The sequence below is a fragment of the Prenolepis imparis genome, unplaced genomic scaffold (assembly GCF_030444845.1).
Source record: "Prenolepis imparis isolate NDT839.2.m4 unplaced genomic scaffold, iyPreImpa1.0 SCAF_22, whole genome shotgun sequence".
Taxonomy (NCBI): Eukaryota; Metazoa; Arthropoda; class Insecta; order Hymenoptera; family Formicidae; genus Prenolepis; species Prenolepis imparis.
The window spans coordinates 337,377-345,102 of record NW_028141180.1 but is presented as its reverse complement, the minus strand read 5'-3'; the positions used below and the strand labels follow the sequence as shown (position 1 = coordinate 345,102).

At 40.7% G+C, this 7,726-nt stretch overlaps 1 pseudogene; it reads right to left on the bottom strand.

Moving 5' to 3' along the window:
• Positions 1–3,006: 3,006 nt before the first annotated feature.
• Positions 3,007–7,454, bottom strand: LOC145946800 (uncharacterized; annotated as a pseudogene).
• Between the last annotated feature and the right edge of the window lie 272 nt (positions 7,455–7,726).

Sequence of the window (7,726 nt, the reverse complement as noted above, 5' to 3'; positions counted from 1 at the left end):
TTTTAGCCCTCTCCTTAATTTCCTCTAAATATACTCTCGCCAACCCCCCTCCCTTACCCTCCTCCAACCTCTTCTCATATCCCCACGCTCTTCTTCCCATCCTTGATCTTAACTTTTTCCTTTGGAGCTCCTCCCTTATCATATACCCCGGCGTTCCCCAATCCGCTCCTAACAACCATCTCATATATCTTTCCTGCACCCTTTCCAATCCCTCTCTCTCCTTTCACCCCCATATCTCAACCCCATATTCTAAAACCGTCCACACTAACGCATCGAAAAGCCATACTCTCCTCCCCCAATTACCCCCAAATCTCCTCTTTCCTATCCCCCATACTTGCCCCAATACTGCTGCCCCCCTCCTCATCCTCTCCCGCACCTGTCCATCCTGCCCCCCATTCCTTTGTACTACATATAGCCTAAATACTTGTACTCCTTTATCTCCTCCAACTTCTTTCTCTTCCAATACCAACTAGCTTTCTTCAGCCTCCCTCCCCCCTTCCTGCACCTCATCACCTTCGACTTGCTCTCATTCAACTTCAATCCCTTCCCCTCCAAATATCTACCTAATCTTTCCATCCTCTCCTAACCTCACTCCTCCCCATCTTCCTTTCCTCATCTCCTCCTCCAAGTCCGCCATCATCATATTAAACAGCAGCGGACTCAGAGGACACCCCTGCCTCACTCCCCTCCCTGTCCAGAACTTTTCTCCCCTCTCTTCCAGTATTCAATCCCTCACACCATTCTCTAATCCATCCTTCCCCCTTCCATATCCTATTACATAATTCCCACACCCACTCTTCTAGCCCCTCTCCGCCATATTTCCACACTTCTCCTGGTATTCCATCCACCCCCACCACCTTCCCATCTTTTATCCTTCCTATCGCCCTCCTAATTTCTCCCCTCTCTATCTGATCTTCCTGATCTTCCACCTTCTCCCTTATCCTCCTGCTTCCTCCCAACACCACTCTTGACTCCACCTCCCCTAATAAATCCCTAAAATAACTGTTCCATTCTTCCATCTCAATCCCTTCTCCCCCCCTCCTTTCCCCCTTCTCCTCTCTTTCCTAATTACCTCCCATACCTGCCCCTCCGTCCTCGCTTCCACTGCCCTCCTAGTCCATTCTTCATTCTCCTCCTCTTTCTTCTTCCTACATAATCCCTTGTACTCCTTCTTTCTTCTCTTATTCTTTTCCTCTCTAATTCCTTTCCCTCCCCCCCTTTTCTCTTCCATCTTTTCAACTCCTTTGCCACCTCCCCCTTATCTTTTCTGCACTCCTCATCAAACCACCCTCCCCTTTTTCTTCTCTCCTCCCTACTTTCCCCCCCATTTCCCTTACTTAGCACTTCCTGTATTTTTCTTTCCATCCTCCCCCACTCCACCTCTACCCCTCTCTCTTCTTGTTCATCTCCCTGCCTCTCCCCTATCACTCCTAACCTCTCCCTGAATTCCTTCTTCCCCTCTCCCGACCAGTTCCACCTCTTTCCTTACCACTACCGGCATGTGGTCCGAGTCAATCCTATCTCCTATCTCTACCCTCATAATTTCCTCCCTCACCTCCTCCTTCACAATCACATAATCAATGACTGATCTCCCATTCGGCCCCATGTACGTCCAGCTCCCCTCCTCATCTCCTGCTACATCTCCCTCCATTCACAATTGCCCACCCTATCTCCTCTAATCTTCTCACTAACAATTTCCCTTTCCAATTTCGCAGCGTCAACTCACGTCAGATCCCGGCTGAGCCCCCAAAATTGTAAGCGCAGATGAACGGCAGTAAAGAAATTGTTCTAAATCCCTCAGTGAAAAATAAGATAGAATATATTTGGCTCAAGATACAATATAATTTGGCAATGTCAACGGTATTAAATTCGAGCGAGGACTGTTCCTTCCGACAGTTAATCGGCTGTATTTATTTCTTTCGCTTAGACTTCTAGATAATTCTTGACTTTTCGGTTATTGCTTTGTCTTACGACCTCGTCAAGGTAATCGGAGATATTGTTTTTACTTGGCTGTCTCACGAAACAATCCGAGTCGACTTACACTGTTTTTGTTTGCGTCCATATTATAATGCCGAGTTTGTCTCGAGTAAATATAACGGTCGAGACAAATACTTTTATTATCGATTCGCAATATCTAAGATAAATTATTCACGCGATACAATATTATAATTTAAAATAATTCCGATCCTACATTACTTTGTCGTATCTTTCAATTTTATAGATCTGATGCACAGCATGACAAATCATTATGTAACACGTAACGTATAATTTCACGATACATGCTACAATCGCATGATAACGTATTATCTTCTTCACTTCTTGGAAAATGTACATTCCTATATGATTATGTTTTCTTAAAATACAATTTATAAATATGTAAACAAACATGTGCAACAGATGAATGAAAATGTCTATATATTATTATTTATCAATTTATACACTTAATTATTAATGAAGAATTTTGATTAAAGTAGCCAATCTTTTCTAATCTTTCAATCCCGAAAATAAAAAAACAAGATAAAAATCATATTTTTGACAAAAGTTGTAAAATAAACATTAAACTGAGTAAATGGCAATATGAGCCTAGGCGCTGTTAATAGGGCGCAATTTTTTAAAAAATTAAATGTATTATATAAGCATTCAAACGCACATCGTTTATTTAGATCCAAATTATCTTAATAAAATATTCGCGGACGTTTCGGATCCTTCTTAGGGCCATCTTCAGCGCAAAAAAAAACCTTAATACCGAGATTAACATAGAATTTGTAGATGAAGGATATTACAAGACACAACATAAGCAATTGATTATCGCAAAATAATTGTGTAAAATAAATGTAAAAAAAGATACAACACAAATATACAAATAAGCAAATGGCATTAAGACATGTGGTTTTGAAATAGAGAAGCTCTAAATAAGAAGTACTCGTGATATAGTAATTTACATGTTACTATGATCTAATCAGCGTGCAGAGTTAGAGAGTGTGCAAGACTACGTTAGTGCGTCTTTTATTGAAATTCGGTCCCGGAAAAGTGTGACAAACGCAGGCACAGAGATCCGCGTCGGTAATTGCTACCTCGGTGTCCTGGTGAGAGCAGGGTGTCTTTGCTCTTTGTCATCTGCGGCACGATGAGCAATGAGTTCGGTGGAGTCGGCGACACGGTAGAAGTTTGCGGTGAGGTAGCCAGTGTTAGATTGGGTAGCGATTGACCCAGACTCGAATACGGTACTTGGACACTCAGCGTGTTCGGCGTCGGTGATTTACTCAATAACGAACGCCTGATTCGGACAATGAGTTTTAATAGAGATGTTATTACAGTCCATTTACTTTGCGATTCATCAATGTGAAATCGCGAAAGTTTGTACGTTTCAACATCGCGCTCATCTTATGTGCATGGATCTGTGATTATGCCCGGAACTCGATTCGCCACCTTCCTCCGACGACAACGAACTCGACGCTCGCGGTTGTTCGTTCGTCTCCACGCTGACGTTTCTGCTCGGATTATAACTGGGTAGAAAGCTGCTACTTCCCTGAGACGCGCCTTCCATCTCCATACTACCGCTAGAAATGATGGAACGCATTTTATAGGCATTTTAAATACAACAAGACTTCGAGATTTCTTTTTTTTTACTTTTCGAAACATACCTATGACTATGAGTGAGACTGCTAACATGTGAGGCTCTGCTACTGCCACGCGGAGTTCTTGGAAAGGTCCCCTCGCACTCTTCCGTTTCGAAATCGCCGTCGCCCAAAGTACTCGGTTGCCTGCTAACTGGTGCCAGATTCATTACTGGCTCGGCACCGAGCGACGGTGCTTTCATCAATATGAATTGTTGCTGAGCGTGTCTCAAGGATTCCATCCACGACTGAAAAAGCATGTGGTACTGTTAGTTTAAAACAACTTCCGCTCGTAAACTAGAAACCGCATTAGCTAAAATCATGAAGGTTTGCGGTTTCACCGACATCGACCAATTTTAACTTTAAATTTAATTAATTCAATCTTCTCTAGATTATTAAAAAATTGCATTATGTATATACATGTTGTTAGTTACAAAGAAAGATAAAAATTTAATTTCAACTATAATTATATCTAGTTAAGCGACATTAGTGAAGACCGTGGTTAATGAAGGTACACTACAAACGAATCTAAATCGAACGGAACAGTGAATCAACATTCCGCGAACTTTGTCGTAATTCGTGATGTTTGTCGAGTCACCTTGGCTAGTTTCGGGTCACCGGCGCTCAGGATTAAAGCGGCCGAAACTGTCCCGTACTCATTAAGATAAACCAATCCTATACTGGACGGTTCTTTGACCTCGTGTATTCGTATGCGGTCGACAACATACGGTTGCCTAATGATCTTAAACATTTTTTTCGTTGTAGATTTGCAAATCAATAGCATGTCGGTCAATAATAGTACGTGCACTTCCATCTGTAAAGGATAATTAATAGACCGTAATTTCTTATTTCAACACAGTGAGAATTAAATAATTGCTATCTTTAAGATATAGAAAAAAATTAGCTATAGAAACTACTTCATAAAATAAGTCAAATTACAACAGAATTATTTTCAATTATTTCGCTTATTATTGACAATCATGGATATTCTCTTTTAATCTCATATACTTATATTTCTGAATATAGTTTCATTTTATTCATATAAAAGTAATTTTGATCTGACTAACAATAAATAACATTGTCGCATACTTTGCTGGTGGCGTCTCTGAGTTTCAAATCCCCCTCTCGAAGGAGGGTTCTCAGGCTGCCCTTCGGACACCCGGGCATCGGCGTCGTGGTAATGTCGAGATTGCTGTACAGTTTGATCAGTTTCTCCACCTCCTCATCGAGACCTTTAGATTCCACGACGTCGTAACTCTCTAGACGGGAGGCTGCGCTGTCCAGCTTAGGAGCCTCCTCGTTTTTCCTCAGGGCCGCGTTCACAGACGCCACGAAACCGTCGACGGACCAGTGATGCAAGATTTCACGCGCGACAGCCACTTCGCGACAGCCATCTTGCAGTGGAGGGGGTAGGTCGGCAGCGCAGAGCGCACCGAAAAGATGAGAACCCTTGTCCTTCGAACATTTGTAGAAGAGGACAGGTATATATCTTTTGTCCTTTATTTTCTTTTGATAGAATAGAGCTACGAATTTCGAGCGAATCCGGAATACTGGCGATAGCGAGTAGGCGATGCAACCCAATATGCAAAAAGAAAATATAAAATATAAAAAATATATTTAATATTATAAAATAATATTAATAAAATTAATATATTTTAAACATAAATTAAGAAACTTATATTTAAAATTTTAATTAAAAATAATTATTAATTAATAATAATTATAAGTATATTTTATATATAAAAATCCACTTGGCCAATATATACACCTTTCTATTAAAAAAGATTTTTTATCTTTAAAGAAATAATTGTAATAAAATAATATTTTAATTTATAAATATTGTTTAAGATTTTATTCTTTTTATTCCCTATTTATTTTGTACTAATGTACGACGTACATATTGTTGCTCAACGGAAACTGTGAGAAGGTGGTGGTTTCTTCCGTCAAAAAATTTAAAATATTGTATATTGGGAAATGTATTTCAATCATTATATTCGGCTTCCCGACGAGCCGTGTTTACCTTTTTTGCGCGTGTTGATCGTTTTACCGCGCGTCTCGTCTTGTCAAGCAGCTCTCCAATCAGCTGTTTGACACAATAAAATCTAGCGACAGGTTTTTGACATTTATGTCTTCGAAATTCGTCGAGTCAGCTGTAGACCGTTTTACTATAAACATCTCTCGTTTTCGAGCAATTAGCTCTTGATCAGTATATATATTTCGCTTTAACAAATAGTATAAAGTAACGAAAAATATGTGTTGAATTAACGAAGCCCCGAAAAGCTCGTAAGCGAAGCTTGGCTTACAGACGACCGATACAAATCTTGGGTATGTAAAGTATCATCTGATAGTAGTCTTTATTTTATTGCAGTGTTACGTCCTGTGGACTGCACGATTCTTTTCTCCTCCCCGATTTACGCAGATTCGCGTTCCGCGAACATATTAATTATAAGACCGAAATTAGTTATAAGAATTAAACGGAGAAAGACAGTGATTGTGAAACAACTCGATCGGTGAGATTACGAAACCTACACTTTGATCAATAAGTCATAGGTAATGTTGAAATATCACGATCGACACACGCTATCAGTAGACCAAAGATCGGAATTAGGAAAGAACTCTTCATACAAGGAAGCAATACGTTGCGCAAAGGGGATTAAACACCGAACGTATGACTATGAGTCACAAGAAAAGAAGACGCCCTTTGCCCTATAGGAAGGGCAGACGAATAGTATAAAAGCAGCGAATCTTCCAAGAATGCTCTCTATTAATTCCGCCTACGTCGTGGCAGTTACACACTTCTGGATCCTCGCATTAAACATATATTTTGTGACCGTCGGGGCTCAACAACCAGCTACCAGTCAACCTACACCTTCGCCCACACCACTCGAAGGAACCATCGATCCTGAAGATCAACCTATAGCTGCCAACCCGCTCACCAAATAATATACAGTGAGTACTTTCATTCTTCTACGATCACGGAAGTAATCCCCGGAATCGCGACTAAACTTAATAAGTAGTGGAAATCGCTGCCTCGTCGAGCATTGAAACGCGCTCTCCGATTGAAACGAGACGATCAAAAGCCAACGCGAATCCTCAACCGCCTCATAGCACATCAACGTTACACACACACTCATATATAATTGTTTATACATGTCCACAAATTCAAATGTCTAATTCTCCGAATATTATTAAGATTTTATTTTTTTTGAATAAATGATAATTATTTACATTACGCGAATTTAAAGTCTTATTTAAACCCCTGCGTTCCTTCATATATCCCCCGAGATCGCACAAGGTCCTATCCCGCGTAAAATGGATTTAATTCCCTTACCGAAAAGGACCGACAAACGGACCCCTGAAATAAGCCAGGTAAAAGCGACTATCCAGTCGTTGACCTGCAAAAGGGCCAGACAGTCCGTTCGACCCGAAATCACTCCGATTTCGGGAAAACGCTGTTACGACCTTCGAGCGGCCTTTCCTTCGTGCAGGCCAGGACGTAACATACGTTTAATTGGGGGCTCGTCCGGGATTGAAATGTGCGATCTTTGGGAATAGGAATGAGTAAAGGGACTAGAAGCACAACGGACAAAGACGAAATAGATGAACTTTACAAGACCGCGTTAGAAACACCACACAGAACACGTGAATCTAAATCAAAATTCACAGCATCTACGCCTCGACACGTACATTTTTTAGGAGATTCTAATTTAACCGAAATAAGTGAATTACCCGACGAATCCGACCAAGTCGAATTTATTGATTTATATCAAAAAATCAGATTTTCAAAATTAATATCGATAATTCTAACGGCGAATCCGGAGGTCCACCAATAAACATGGCTAACGCTAATCCTTTCGCCACTTTAAAATACGCGGTCGAAGCCGTTCCCTTTTTTGACGGTAGTAACACCCCACTAAATTATTTTATTGAGGGATGCGAGGAAGCAAAATCTATGCTCCCTAAAGAGGCAGAGTGTCAATTCGCTAAAATTATAAGAACGCGAATAGTGGGGGAAGCGCGTCGTACTATACAAGATCAAGATTTTAATACCGTAGCTGCATTAACAACGTATTTGAAGAAAATTTACGGTCCCTCCAAAAATGTCTATC